At 40.4% G+C, this 15418-nt stretch overlaps 1 long non-coding RNA gene across 2 annotated transcripts in view; it reads left to right on the forward strand.

Annotated features, from left to right (window-relative positions):
• The first annotated feature begins 2893 nt into the window (after positions 1 to 2893).
• LOC121073214 overlaps positions 2894 to 15418 on the forward strand; it is a 124832-nt gene continuing 112307 nt past the window's right edge. The window contains exon 1 of one of the 2 annotated variants that reach the window (XR_005821561.1): positions 2894 to 3136. This is a non-coding gene — a long non-coding RNA (uncharacterized LOC121073214). The remainder of the gene's footprint in view (positions 3137 to 15418) is intronic. The other variant, XR_005821564.1, reaches the window with a different exon arrangement.

Raw genomic sequence — 15418 nt, forward strand, 5'->3', positions numbered from 1 at the left:
TCCACAGCATCTTCTACTAGTTTAAATGCAATATGACATATGAAACAATTTCAGGAATGTTTTTTCCCCTACATTTATTTGGTTTGCCTTTATGTATTCATGATAGCGCTGTACACAATTGTTATTGTAGTTTCTTGGAAACCTTTACACCTTGCATTCTTTGGTACTTTATCCAATACTGAAAGCAAAATGGTCTGAATGACAAATCTAGGCATCTAGAAAGTGTTGGGAAACTTTCTGTAATTCTTCCCAGCACTCTGCCTTTGCCAAGAAAATGCTCTACTCAACATACCTTTGTCTGAAAGTATTACAGCTTTACAAAGGTAAATCATGGAAATGTCTGTGTGTCAAATCAAATAATTGAAACCAGAACTGTGGACATAAGCTGTCTGAATTTTCTTTTCAATAACAAGAAAAAAAAAAAAGAGCGCATTTTTAAAAGATGAAGTCTAGAAAATGTCTGTGTTTTCCTTTTGCAGTCCCTTTTTGCCCCCCGCCCAGTGTTAGCTCTGGACTTTCTTTCCACTCGAACCTGAACCCTTGCCCCACGTCATGCCTTAGGGCCAGGCACCTCTGTCTTTCCTGAGGCTAAGAAATGCCAGGGGGAGAAGTCCTTTTGCAGACCTTAGTTTCCTTTCTCATTTTTACCCACAAAATCTTAATTACATAAGACTTCTAACTTCGTAACAAAGATTCTAAAAAAATTCACTTTATGTTTATCATGTCCTTTGCTAGGGAGAGAAAAGATTTAGGGGAAAGAGACTGAAGTGTGAAACCATTTGGTGAATCTTTTTGTAGTGACGCAATTTTTGCTTCTAGCCTGAAGGAGACTAGATCCATCTCTGAATACATAGATTTGCGAATCATCATAATAAAACTTATTTTTTTTAATCTTTAGGTCATTTGCATCATTCTGTGTTTGACTTGTGTGGGGAGAGGACACTCAAATTGTGTTTCACCACCTCAAAAATACCCAATAGCAAATGTGTAGATGCCTCAAATGAGACTAGACCTGCTCAGCCCCTGCTGAACTGGGGCTGTGAGGTCCCCAGCCCCTTCGATGTGCCCATTCGAGAGTGCCATTCGATGTGCCCCGGAGAGCCCTGGATGGACACAGCTTCAGCTGTCTGAAGTCCTTTGTGAGCTCCCAAGTCAGTGTGGTGTTAGCAAAGATCCCAGCTCTCTCAGGTTTACAGTGAGAGGTGAAGGCAGGGCAAAAATCTATAATGATAACAGTAATTTCCCACAGTAGCCACAAATGTGCTACAGCTGTGAAGATCTGAGTTTCTTTCAGGCCAATGACCTACCTTTGTTGGTCACTAAAACAGATACTGTGCGGAAAACAGCAAAGAATAAAGTTTGGCAGAAAGCATATGAAAATGGTGGTGGTTTAGCTGTGACATGAGGGTACACGACCATTGTCTCCAAAAGTTGCTCTGTTCATAAACAAAAATGACAAGTGGCAAGCAAGATGACAAAGCAGAGTAGCAGACATATGGCACACGTGAAGGATCCAATACTCAGCCAGGTTTTATCTACAACTACGCTTAGTCTGGGAAAAAAAGCTTAACCTTAGAGGTATGGGTGGGAAGTCAGAAGTTGATATATTTTTCCCTTCCTATGTATTTAACTTCATTTAACTCCTAGTATTTGTTGGTCTGCATTTATAAACTTGGAATAACATTTTATAACTTATAAAACATCTCCTTTTAATGGGAGGTTAATAAATGTCAGATCCACTGATATGTGCAAGATCACAATATTGCAATGTTGCAGTGGTGATAGTATCAGTGCGTCTTTCAAACTCACATGCACAGAAAGTTCTTACAAACTTCTGAATGGCAAAGCTGTTATGTTGTTTTGTTTTTAATATGTTTCTCTAACTAATTTTGTGCAGAAAAAAAAATCTGAGAATATCACATGTAGCTATTTAAAAATTTGTCTTCTGTTGTTGAACAAACTTGCCAGAAGTTGTTATTTAAAGCTTTTCATTGAAAAACTTGGCTTAAAAAGAAATTTTGTGTTTCAAAAGTACAGGATGGGACCCACTTAGATTCTGTGAAATGAAAAGGCAAAACCCACTGTAACACTTCAGCTTTTTTCTTCCTTTTATTTTTATTTTTATTTTTTTTGGTAACTGTAGAAGCGCTTAAAAAGTTATAATGACTGTTGTTGTAACTCCACATGTCATTTGCTGCAGGATAGACTCTGCCCTCACTTACATCTTGGTAAGTGTGCTGTAGGCTTTCAGTGAAATCGTTTCTAATGATTTCGATTCCTAGAGATTGACACTTTGAAAGGCTAACTGCTGATAGCATGACAAAAGAAATTGAAACCCAAATACTACCTTTGTCATGTGTTTTTATTCATGAAAGCACTATGTCATTGTATACCTGGTTTATTTTCTAACAGACCAGTTTGTGCGTGTGTCAAAACCAAATTAAAGTAGCAGTGTGTCTACCATACCAAATACATTAATTCTTTTGAAACTGCTTTTCCAATGATGATTTTTTTTTTTTTTTAGGAAATGGGTACTTTTGAAGGCAGCAGTGTGTGTTAGCAACAGCATTATAAATATTTGTTACTTTAAGCAATAGTTACTCCTATTTGTCGGTAAAAATAGAGAACAGCTTTAGAATTTTATGAAGTTAGTGCTATTGCTGCCAAAGTGTAGTATAGTCACTCTTCAATTTGTGGCATCAGGGTTTAGCAGTTTCTTTCCCAGTCTAAAAAGTAGTATTTTTTGAGAGGGAGCATAAAAGATATAGTAAATTTAATAAAATTAGTTCAAGCATAGGTATTCAGTAAATATAAAGGAGAAGGCATCCAACATAAAAAGACCTTTTAATCTAGAAAGCAAAAGCCAAATTACAATAATATGAATAATAAGCAAATTAATAGACAGAAAGTATTCTCTTTCCAAACTGAGAATAGGGTTTAGCTCATATGCCTCAGTGGGATACATGGGTGTTTGAGGACCTGGGAGGGGGGCAGCTAATTTGCTGGCAAGGTGAAAACTAGAAATCAATAATCGGCCCTGATTCCCAGCACCTGACTGAAAGGTCTTTTAGGAAGCCACAGAGATAGCTGGTTGCCTGGAGGGGGCAGGAAGGTCTTGGTGCCTAGTTTACAAGAGGTTAGTGTTATTTTTATCTATCTATATATTTGGGGGGGAACAAAGCAATGTTTTAAGTATTGTTTGGAAGTGTGGGTAGTGTTTGCTCCCTGCCCGCATGGATGTGACCAGGCTGCAGACATCTGTGCCTGTGTTCCTGGCTGGGCTGCTCGATGTGTGTTTGGCTGCTGTTGGCCAGCCTCAGGAACCTGCTGCAGTCCTGTGGCCTGGTAGTGCAGGGATTGGGCTGGGTAGCTCAAGTTCAGCTTTAGGGAAAGTAAATTCCATCCCATCCAGACCCAGTACAACTGTGTAATAAGTTCTGTATGGCTATTTTGCAGTTGAATTCCTTACCCTCTTAGGGAAGCGGGACAAACTGTGCAGTTACGAGCATTGGACTACTGCTGGATTCTTCCTGCGGGGCAAGGACAGGTGGGGAGCGATCTGCATTTGCAATATGAAAAGTCCAGCCCTCTGCAGATCTTGCTCTTTCATTTTATCCACTGTCTCTGCTCCTCTCTCTCACCCACTGAATAGATTTGTTCTAGAAAATGTCAGTTCCCCAGTAGGTTCCCTTTGTGAAGGCTATGATACATAAAAATCTAGGTTAAAAAAAATAAAGTAATTGTCTCTGGCTAGGGTGTGTGAACCAGGATGAGTTGCTGATTCCCAGTTCAGCCCACTGGCTGGTACAGCACTGCATGCCTTGATGCAAAGGTGGGAGTTGCTCTGTGAGGACAACTGCTGCAGGGGTCAGATGCATCAAATGTGTGCTTCGCACAAAGCCATCAGCCCTTCCCTTCGTTGCCTCTTGTGCTGTGAAGCTGTGAAATCCTCAGGGCAAGAGCCTGGGTTCCTGCCTCTGAGTTAGGTGTGCTTGGGTGCTTGTGTTGGGCTCTGTGCAGGTGGCCCACAGTGAGTTCCTGCAGTGGGCTGATGGGTGCCACCTGCCTGGCTCCTATTAGTGCAGATGTGCTGGGGGCTGCCAGCTGCTGTGCCCTCCCATCTTTGTGCCCTCCCACCTGGGTCACGAGTTGGCGGATGAGGTGGTGGGTGTCTGGGGAGCAGCACCGTCTGTGAGAAATACTACCCGTGTCCCTGCGGCTAGTGGGGCTTGAAAGGAAATATTTATCTGAACTGTTCCTTGTTTTTTGTCCTTTCTTTGGTCTTCATTATGCATTCCATTAGAACGAATAAGCATGAGGTGGAGCAGTGATGAATCTCTTTAATTGTGAGGCTCTCTTTATGCTGAGACCTCTCATCTTTAGCTCTGCTAATGCTTTGCATCCATTACATTTGACAACAACCAAGTGAATGTTATCACTGTCTTTTATCCACTTATAACGTGTATAAAGGGAAAACAAGGCACAGAGATGTAAGGGTTAGATGCTGCTGTCACAAGGAGGTGTGGTACCTGGGTTAGGTAGCCCATGCCTACCACACCGTAACGCACGTCTGCCACATGGGTAAGGGTTATTTCATTCTAGGCTCTTTCCTGGGTCTAGCAAACACCACTGCCTTTTAGTGAGCCGTTCACGCTCAGACTGGGCTTCTCGATTTGCTGTGCTAATAGTTTTAAAACACATTGCTTAGCTCAGTGCAGCTCTCTGTAATACTCAGCACTGCTGGGCAAAGAGAAAATACACGTTATCTGCATGTAGTGTATAAAAATAAGGTAACTTTATAATATCTGATGGTGGGGAGGGACAAGAGTCACATAATACGACTCTCTTGCAGAGGAGGTCCCTTCTGTAAAAGCTTTTGAATACCTGTTTGCTCTGTTTTCTGTTAGGTGCGGTTGGATGTGGTTGGTTAAAAGGCAGGGAGGTTGTGCTCCAGACATTCACGTACAACAAACAGTCGGATCAATATCAATCTCTGCAGCCTGGTGCTGTTAAAAAGGATCGCAAGCGCATGTTGTTCGACTGTGTTTGTGCCCACAATAGAAATTAAAGTGAGTTGAATGATGCTGTAGCTCCTGGGATGCTGCGATAAACAGAGGACAGCTGAGACAGCAGGCTAGGAAGGGTGCAAATGGGAATGATTTGGCTATGTTGTTGGCCACAATGAACTAACTTAATTCAGGATGGAAAAAGAATAAAGAGGGAAAAGTGTCTTTAATGCTGATGACACTAATACAGTGCTAATATCATTGGGGTGTGCATTGTCCATGCTCTAATGATATGCTTCTGGTTGTGGTAGAAGTGAAGCAGATTTCAGAGCCGTATGTCACCAGTCAGGAAGGAAGGCTCTTGTGATCTCAGTGGGAGGCCTTAGCAAAATGGCACTGCATCTGTGCCACGGAGAACAGGTGGGTTTGGTTTGCAGTGCTGGTACAACTGGAGTAATACCTAGAAAAAGTGTTTTTGAAGTTTTTTTATTACATTTTCATCTGAAGAGATGCTTGCATCTCTTCTTATATTCATCACAGAATGGTTTGGGTTGGAAGGGACCTCAAAGCCCACCCAGTTCCAACCCCCTGCCATGGCAGGGACACCTCCCACCAGCCCAGGCAGCCCAAAGCCCCATCCAGCCTGGCCTTGCACACCTCCAGGGATGGGGCAGCCACAGCTTCTCTGGGCAACCTGTGCCAGTGTGTCTTTCTTCTCATAGTGAAGAATTTCCAATATCTAATCTAAATCTGCCCTCCTGTAGTTTAAACTGTTACCCCTTGTCCTTTCACTGCACTCCCTGGCAGTTTTTGGAAGCACGGACAGTGAGCAATGCAGACAAATTCAAACCTTGAGGAGCTGCAAGAGGACAGGTACTCTTTAGTAGTGTATAGGCACCAAAATGAGGGTATTAGAAAATAGGGAATGTAGTTCCCAGATTTTTAAATTGATGCTGTGAGATTATTTTGGAGCTTTACACTGTCTTTTTCATTTTTTTCCCCCTCATGTTCTATTTTCCCTAGATATACTAATACCTCATTGGAAGATACCTAAAAATCATTTTTTTATCCCTTTTCTGGGCAGGTTAAAGATATTGTTGCTACAAAAATTTGGAAGCGATGAGTTGAAATGGGAAGGGAAACTGTTCTCAGGTGAACCTTTGTGTTAGTGATGATATCCTTTCTACCTGAAGTACCCCTGCAGTGCATTTCACAGAGGGAGACAGCAGTGACAGTGAGGCTGGTGGAGGTGATTTTGACTTCAGTGACAGGAAAAAGACAGGCATTTGGTGACAGGAGGGAGTTGTCAGAGGACAGATACAGCCTGGAAAATCTGCAGCTATGAGTTTGCTTTCTTTATTTTAGGAACGAACGTTGATGCCATCCCTATAAAGAAGCAGGGCGACTGGCCTGGAAGAGGAAGGAAAGGCTGTTCTGGGCCGGAGGGGAGGTTGATGATGGATGGGGCTGGCTTTCTGTGGTGGTAGGCCAGAAAGAGGCCCCTGCTGCTCCAACCCATGTCAGAAAGCAGCTGTAACCCTGCCATGGTGGAGGGTCTGGCTCTGGCAGACCGAGTGCTGGCACATCTGTGCTGTGGCTGTTCCCCAGCCTCTGCTGCCTCCCTGCAGAAGCAGGACAGGGAGGTGAGCAGTGGAGTCATGCTTCGCAAAGGAAAATAAAGCCCTGGCATGGTGTCTCTAACAGTGTTTAATGCTGGTTGAGCCTTGTTGAAGTCTGTGCGGGTTTGTAGAGCTGAGTGAGGTCAGCTGTGAATATCCTGCTTCTCGGCAGCTGCTAAACCAGGGGGATATTCTGCAGGTGTTGAGCCCCTTGTAAAATGGGGCTCGGTTGGTCTGTGCTTGCTCTCTTCATCTGTGTCAATGCCCTGGACTTGCATGAGTGCTCTCAAATGCTTCTGTGGGCATGTCTGGTCCAACAGCACAGCGTGGTCCGCATTCAGATGCACGCAGGTAGGAGGCTGCTTCAAAGATAGTTCTGCGGTGGAAGGACCTGTGCTTGGCCTGCTGGCTGGGTGTCTGGGTAGTGTTGTGTTGGGCAACTAATGAGCGCTTGGGCAAGTTTCAAACCCATGGGAAATAGCTTGGTTTAATAGTTAAAATAGCTTTAAATTAGAAATATCTTTGTGGTGTGTGAGATGTGGGTAGCTGTCCTCACAGCATGTAGCTGGACAGGCTCGTAGATGTTCAGCAGGTAACTGGTAAGGAGCTGAGGACAGCCTCCAGCACTGAAACAAAGTTTTTAGAAGTTACTGAATGTATGAAAACAGTGATAAGCTTAAATATTTTTCTACTTTACATTCATATAAAGATAGCAGTTCTATCATTTGATGGACCGCATGTGTATATGGTTATAGTGAATTGAAGAGTAGATCGTATTTCCTCAGGGCTGTTTTTGATTCTGTGTAGGGCCTTGTTTCAAATTCAAGCACGTAGTAACTCTGCTGTCCAATAATATCACAATACAAAAGCAGGTCCTGGACATGTTTTCACAGAACTTTACCTTTATATCATTTTTCCCTTTAAGATTAGCTATAGTCTGTTTTACTAGGCATAGCTCAGTGCTTAAGACCAATCATAAAGGATCCATCTATACCATTTTTTAACCAAAATGTTTGTTTTTGTCATACTAAATCTTCCACACCGAATTCTTCAGAATGTTGTATTTCCCCAAGAAATGTCTTGACTGTAGGTGCAAAGCTCTGTAGCATGAAGAATTTACTCCAGCCCACAGATCTGGTATTTCTTACAGCTTTGATACTGTCCTTGGCAGCGGGTCTGTTTGTGTTCTAGCACTGATTACTTGTGATGTAGCTAATGAACTCCCTGAACTTCAACGGACAGTCTTATGCTGCAGAAGTCTTGCATTGGTCATAGGCTAATAAAGTTAGGGCAGTAGCATTAACTCTCTGATTTGATGCACTTCATGTTTTATTCACTGTTTAAAGTATTTTTGCCATTGTTATAAATTCACCTTCTAGTTTTTAAGAAAACTCTCTGCTCATGGAAAAACAACTCTGAAAGAATGAATCTCCTTGGGGTGTGTAGTATTTTGCTGTTTCAGTTTATAGCTTTAGAGTATGTCCTTGGTAAGACAAAATTCACACATTTAATGTTATTTCTGGAGTTACTAGAAATCTTGCCCTATGTGAGACTAATTTTCAGGGATGTTGTTTAGGTCATATTCTGGTCTTGCAGAAATGCTTGAACAGTGAGCCATTTTATTATATGCTTTCAGCCACCTTGTGTGACATATGGGTCACTGGTGTGATGTGTTTTTTAGGTGTATTTCAGTATTAAATTCAAATAAAATTAGCCTAGCTAGCATTTAGATCTCAGCACATTATGTCAGAAAGGCGTAGACCCATTAAAAAGACTATAAATAATCCAAACGGGACACGTAATCCCAAATTGTAAATAAGAGTTGAGGTGAAATATGTTCACTTCGAAATACTTCCTGAGGCAGTCCTATAAAGGGTTGGGAAAAACTTCTGCAGTTCATTTAATTAAATTTGGAAACAAACAAAGGCTGCAAACATCCTTCTTCTCACGCGATTGGATATCCTGCCTTTGCAAGGTAATGTGTATGTGGCTTTAGGGAGAATTCACCTCTGGAATTCTGAGTGTTTCCAAATATTTCACTGCAGTCGCTAATACAGAGAAGCAGAGCTAATTATTTCACTTACAGCTGTTTTTTTTCTCCCCAAGAGAGGCAATATAAGATAAATTGCAGAATTAATAGATTGTTTTAATTCTTGCCTGTGTCCACTCTTCAGTGACTTTTTAAAAATGCTCTTGAAATCTGTTTAGTCATGTTTACTCAGTGTTTGTGCCTTCCTAGTGAAGGATAAAAGACAACTCGTTCTAAAATTCCAACTGTATTACTATAAAAAAAAAAATCAATCTGGTAAGAACTGTTCTTGATATTTGCTGTAATCAGGGAGTTTGTTTTATTAAAAGGAAATAAAGATGTAACAACGAAATACATAACCTAAATTCTGTAGGAAATGTGGGGTGATTTGTGTGCAGGCATCTAGGTTTTACTGGATCTAGCCTGGGTGGTTCTGGATTTTATGGTAGCTGATACCTAATTGTCCACAATTAATTGTATTTTCGGATTGGACTGCTGCTGGTGAATGGCCTCCTGGAGGCCTGAAAATCACTTGTGAAGAATAATATCCTTCATGAGAGTGCCAGCTATCCAAATAAATATATTTACTGGTTACGACCTTGGTTCAGGCAGGATTTGCTGGCTGATGTCGGGGTTTGAATAGGGTTCAAAATGATCACTCTTGTTTATGGGTAAATTTTTCAATTATATTATAGTGTGAGAAGTTTAGTGGATTTTAGTTGGTACCTGGAAAACAGTGATGCAAGGAGATATTTATGCAAATAAGACTAGCATCTGTAGTCACGTTTGTTGTGGGAGGTGGATGGGTAGGTGGGGAATAAACCTAGGAAGGCTATTAATGCTTCAAATCGCTGGTTGAAATTAAAAGAAAAAACTAGCCCATAATGGCACATCGATGCTATGGTGTAATTTTTTTTAAATACAAGCTTGAATTGCATTTAATCAGAGAAAGGAATAACAAAACCCCAAACAACAGAAAACCCACCTCCGTTTTTAGTTTACGAACTATTCAAACCACAATCGTGTAGATGTTTGGTACAACTAGCAGTTCTATGCAACGTCTCTGTACTTTGTTTGGTTTACTGGTAATTATAATGTTAAAAACTCAGCTACGAGGGCTTCAAAGGATTATGCCCCTTTGTGACTGCTTCATCCTTCTGGAATTGTGAATAACTGAAGCTCGAGTCTCCTTCAGGATGGTGCATCCTATGTATCTATATGCCATATAAAGTATGATGATATGGCAGTTGTCATCTGGATGACCTTGCTTTGTGCTGAAATCTGATTTGGAACTACTCAGTAATGAGTAAAACTACGTCATCTACTTTCTCTCTATCAAATACCCTGATCAAAAGTTTTTTTTAGGTAACAAACCTGACATTTTTCTATATTAGTATACTGGATATAGTTATGTATTGCTTTGTTTTTAATCTTTCAAATTGTCATTAAGTGGATGAATGACAGGCTTCTGAACATGAGACAAATCTACTTTCTCTTAAATTAATTACCAAAAGACTGTATAAACATTGAAAACAAATTTAATAAAGGAGGCCCTCCAGATGGTTGAAGGTAGACTTGCACATTCAGACCATTCCTCATTGTAACTGCAACACCATACACAGATTCTTACTGATGCTTTGGGGAATTTACAGATGAGATGCACTACAATCTGCTAGGAGGCATAATATTCACAGGGTTTTATTGTCACAGAAAAAGCATAATGACTATTGAAGGAAACTAATTGCTGACAGTTTTTAGCTGGCTTTGGTGCACAATGCGTTTGTTCTGCCCTGTAGATCCTTGTTTCAAAAAATATTTGAAGTACACACAGAAATAGCAACATGGCGTTTATGTAGTTTTCTTTAAATGACTCCAAGCTTCCTTTGTCTATCCAGGTGCTCAGTTGGTGATATACTTTCAGGGGTTCAGTTTCAGTGCAGCTCTGGACAGATTTCTTGGATTGTATGGCTTAGGTCCCAAATAAAACCGATGAGAAATGGCTTAATGTGCATTCTTCTCTGCAGGAATAGATCATGCTGGTTCCCTTTCTCTGCAGGAGGAGCTCTGTGCTGCTTCTGTCATCTGGGAGCAGAGGAAGAGCTGTAGCTCAGGACTCTCCCCCAGAAACACTTGCAAATTAGAAGGGATTTCTCCAAAACATCTGTGGCTCCTGTAGTGTGGCTTCATTTGTGGTATTTTTCTTGATTCTTCTTTTGCCCATGTTCCCCTACTGGGAAAAATCTAGTGGGCATGCTTTATTAACTTGTCAATGTGACCTTCAACACTTCAAATCTCCACTTCTAGCTGACTTAAACACAACCAAATTGCAACAGATTTCCCTGTGTTGAAAAGAAAATGGTGGGCTTTTGTACCACAGACTGGTTCCCAGCATTCAAGGTGCTGTAAGAGCTGAAGGCATCTGCAAACAGAGGTGTGCAGGGTAGCAACTACCAGATAACTGCATCTTAGTGTATTTTTCTTCTATGCCTATAAATTGCTTACTAAAACTTAGACTGGTGTGCGATAGCTTCTCCAAGAAGCCAAGGGATTCTGTAAATTTGGTAAGGTGCTTTTGGAAGTGTACCGCAAAAGTATGCGTTGTGTTTTAATCTGTTTACCTGCGCAATCATCTTATTTGTTCCTCGCACAGTAAATGGTATTGCATGCCAAGCCATCTGCCAGACTTCCAGCCGTGGCCTTGGAGGAGCACTGTGGTGACCAGCAGAGCGTGCCTCGAACGGGGGTCAGCTAATGTGTTGTGATAATTGAAAGGTCTTCAGTCTTGAAAGAGTTGTGAAGGGTCACTGAATGTTTAAAAGAGAATTTAGCAGACAGAATAAGGAGAAGAGGTGTTTCTAGAAGTAACTTGATTTTGCTTGCTGTTGTTGGATTTTGTAAGTGAAAGGTGGGCATATTTCTGGTTTTCACTCTCTCTGGTTTGCTTGCATTGGCTTGGTTACTGAAGAAAGTCACAGCTGCCACTGGAATAGCTTCATCAGTGTGGGAAAAGACTGTGAGTACATAATTCATTTATGCAGCAGATGCAGTTGTGCATGAAGTGGTTGGAATGGAGCCCAGGCAGCACAGCCTGGGATTTGAAGAGCCCTGTATGGGCTCAGGGAGGCAAGAACATCGGTCCGGCCGAGTTGGGAAGGGATGGGAGTGTTCAAAGGTGGGAGATGGCAAAGGAGGATTAGGGAACTGTCCAGTTCAGTGAGCTAAAATTCTGATGACCTATCTGTGTATAGCTGCTCCACTAAGCAATCTCCAGCAAAAATTGTAGGAACGTGAAGCCTAGACTGTGGAGAAATTTTCTTTGCAATATCAGTGTAGAGGCTGGAAAATGTGTCAGGGGAGCACTTCCAACACAAGTTTCTTAAAATGAGTGTAGATTACAGGAATAAAACTATTTGACCACCTCTTGGCACCTGCTGTAATCTATCAGAGCTCTGGGAAATTCAGATGTATAAGCAACTCCTGAAACAAAAGAAACAAAGTCAGTATTCTTTTTGGTCCCTATTTTAAAATCATTTGTGTCTAGTTGTGGAGAAAAATACAACAGAAGGCCTGAAAAGCGCATGTTTGTCTACTGCCGTATTTGAGCATCTCAAATCTATGAGATGAGAGCACTTTAGTGCTGAAAATTGATTTCTGGACAAAAGAGGGATCAAAGGTAGAAATTGGAACTCAAACCATGTTTTCTTCAGCAGCCAGACTTCAGATGACTGCATGGAGGGAAGGCTTAGCAGCAGGTTGAGCTGTGGCTTCATGATATGGTAATCCTGGCTTTTGAGTTAGTGATGGACAATCAAAAATGCTGTGACTGCATGACAAAGCACATCAGAGAGAACTCGCTGTGAAGGGTGAAATATTGTTTAAATAAATGTTTATGGATTAACTTTGTAGCAGGAAGGCCTTATGCCATGTCAGAAGTTTTGTCAGTGGGCATAAAACCAATAGAAAATAGCATAACATTCATACTGTGCACTGTGGTTAATCAGAAATGCAATAAACTATGTGCTTGTGTTTGTAGAGTTGGTGACTTGGTAGTGCACTGGCTGTGGTATTTATCACTGTGGAGAAGTGTCGTAAATTCAAGTCCTTAGCAATCATGCTAAAGAATCTCTTCTTCCTGCAAAATACCATGAAGGCATGGTGGTAAAGGTGCTTGGAATTTTTTTTTGTTTTGCCTTGAAGATGTTTCTGTCTGGACTTAAAATGAAGGTCATTTTGGAACTAAGTATAGCTTTGAAAATCAAGTGATTCCTTCTCTATTAATGGATACCTAGCATTTCCAGAGAGGTTGCATATGACCCTTGTGAAGATTTTTTGTGTACTGTGTACACGCTCTGTTATATATGATTATCTGAGAAAGATTTGGTGTACTATATTATATAGAATTTTATAACTCTAGTCTAAACATCTTTACAGAACAACAAGCTTACTTTGGAAACAAGGCTTTAGTTGACGTTGGATTTGTTTAAACTTGAATATTATACCATCATCTACTTTAGGCCAGGTATTGTATTACTGGTGTACAGTACACTTGGACATACCCTTTTAAATTGCTATTATTACAATAACTGGAAAGATAGGTTGCAGAACTAAGATCAAGTATGCAGTAATATTCATCAGAAGTGTGTAAAATACTTTTTATACGAGTGTTATGTTTAGAGTGTAAATCCTCAGAAAGTGTTGGGCTATGGATTTTCAATACCCAGGTGTTTGATAGTAGAGATAAGAAATTGATCTCCCCATAAAATTATAAGATTTATCAGAGACTTTACAAGATAGTGAGAAAGTTCTGATTAGATTACTTTTACAACAGTGTGTGCTAAGTGTTTCAGAGCTTCCTTTTGGAAGGCTCACAGTTTATTTAAAAACTAAAACATGAAGGTGGTGTACCTAGGTTCATAGATTGTGATCATCACATCTGGCGTTCAAAAAGGAACAATTTTCGTGAGTGATTTTAAGTTATTCCTGTGGTTCAGGGTTGAATTTGACTTTTTTAAACAAAAATTACCTAATCTTAATCTTATACCAGAAATCTGTGCAAACAAAATACAAAAACCTATCACGATGGCTGTGCTCATAAGTATATCTGCTAGTCTTCCATATCTAGGGACATGGTCTATCGCAGGAATGAACCACAGCACGGCCTTCTTTTGTGATGATAATATTAATGTTGTGTTCTCAATGCAACAAGCTTTCAGGAGAAGTTGCTGCTTTTTTGCTGCAGAAAAATATATCAGTTATAGAATGAAACTGGAGGCTGATTGGAAAGATTCCTTATCTTACGTTAATTAAAAAAAAGTATGGCTTGATTAGATGAATATGGTAAAAGTAGGGAGATGTATCTAGTCTTTGGCCTGTTGATTCATCATCCTGTGTTATGGTGTGAGCATAAGAAAAGATGTATAGTCCTTCTTTTTAATAATGGTGGAAAAAGAAAGAACTACAGAAAGGTTAGCAATTCTAAAGGTACTTGTTTGCCTCTTGCATACTGTAAACAAAATTCTCAAATTTATCAGACTCCAGTAAAAACTCTTCTAAAGAAGCTTTCCTGTTTAGCTCTTGCAGCTGAGGACAGTTTTCTCATCCCACTTCCTGAAGTAAGACCTTATTTTTATCTAACATCATAAATTATTTTGCTCATTTTTATTTTATTTTATTTTGCCTGCATCTTATTCTTGTTATTCCATATAACTGTTAATCAGAGACTGACCTCTGGTAAATCTGCATGCATTTAATTTCCTGTGCCCAATTTACAAGCTTTTTCCTACAAAACATCTGGAAAAATAAAGCATTTGGTGTCTGGCAAACTTAAAACACGCCAGCGTAGTAGTTGCAGGGTTGAAAGGATTTGTGCAGAGTGCTCTTCTGGCAGACCCTCTGGGTCACTAAGTCTGTTCTGCTTGGAGCTCTCTGACTAATTACAGTAGCATTACAGGGATTGAGAGGATGTTTCTCAAAAAAGTCAGCATACCAAAACACTTAGAGCTTAGTTCAATGCCAACTGTACTTCTCTGCAACTTCCTCCAGGTCTAAGCATCTTCTACTTCAAAAATTGAAGCCCAGCTCTTAAGATAACTGTCAAGTAGAGAGGGCAGAGCATTAGTTTATAGTTACCTAATCTCAAACTTGTATTTACTGAACCAGTAGTGCCACCTCAAATTTACACTACTATTAGTAGAGCTTTTTGTTTTCCCCTTACTCTTCTTCTTCCTCCCCAGTTCGCACATCTGTTGCTGGGTCTTGCCCTTCTGGTGATGTTGATAGCTTATAGGAAAATATTGACTGCTTTTAAGAATTTCTGAACTGGCAAATATTAAGCTAATATAAAGCTTGAAGCTGTAAGATGGACTGCTTGCCATAAAATGAGCAATTGCTCAAAGCCCTTGTCATCTTATACAATTAAAAGCCCATCCATTTGGGAGAAGGGGAGGGAGATGTGTGACTCATGATTACTCAGTTAGATACGAAGGAACAAGCACAGTGTCACCAATCAATATTGCACTGTGGACTTTGAACCCCTTTTAGTGCTTTTTCTAGAACTTCGAGTTTTTCCTATTACGGCTTTAAAAGAATAGCATGGTGTGTATGTACCTGTGAATCTGTCTGCTTGTCATTGTATTTTCTTGTTCAAGACAGAATTGTTATATGAAATTGTTATATGAAGCCCCAATTGCTATTTGTTAAGTGAAGTAAACAGGTTACAGTATGTCTGGTTACAGCATTAAAAATACATGAACGTTACTAGAAAC

This window comes from Cygnus olor, chromosome 7 (assembly GCF_009769625.2).
Source record: "Cygnus olor isolate bCygOlo1 chromosome 7, bCygOlo1.pri.v2, whole genome shotgun sequence".
Lineage (NCBI taxonomy): Eukaryota > Metazoa > Chordata > Aves > Anseriformes > Anatidae > Cygnus > Cygnus olor.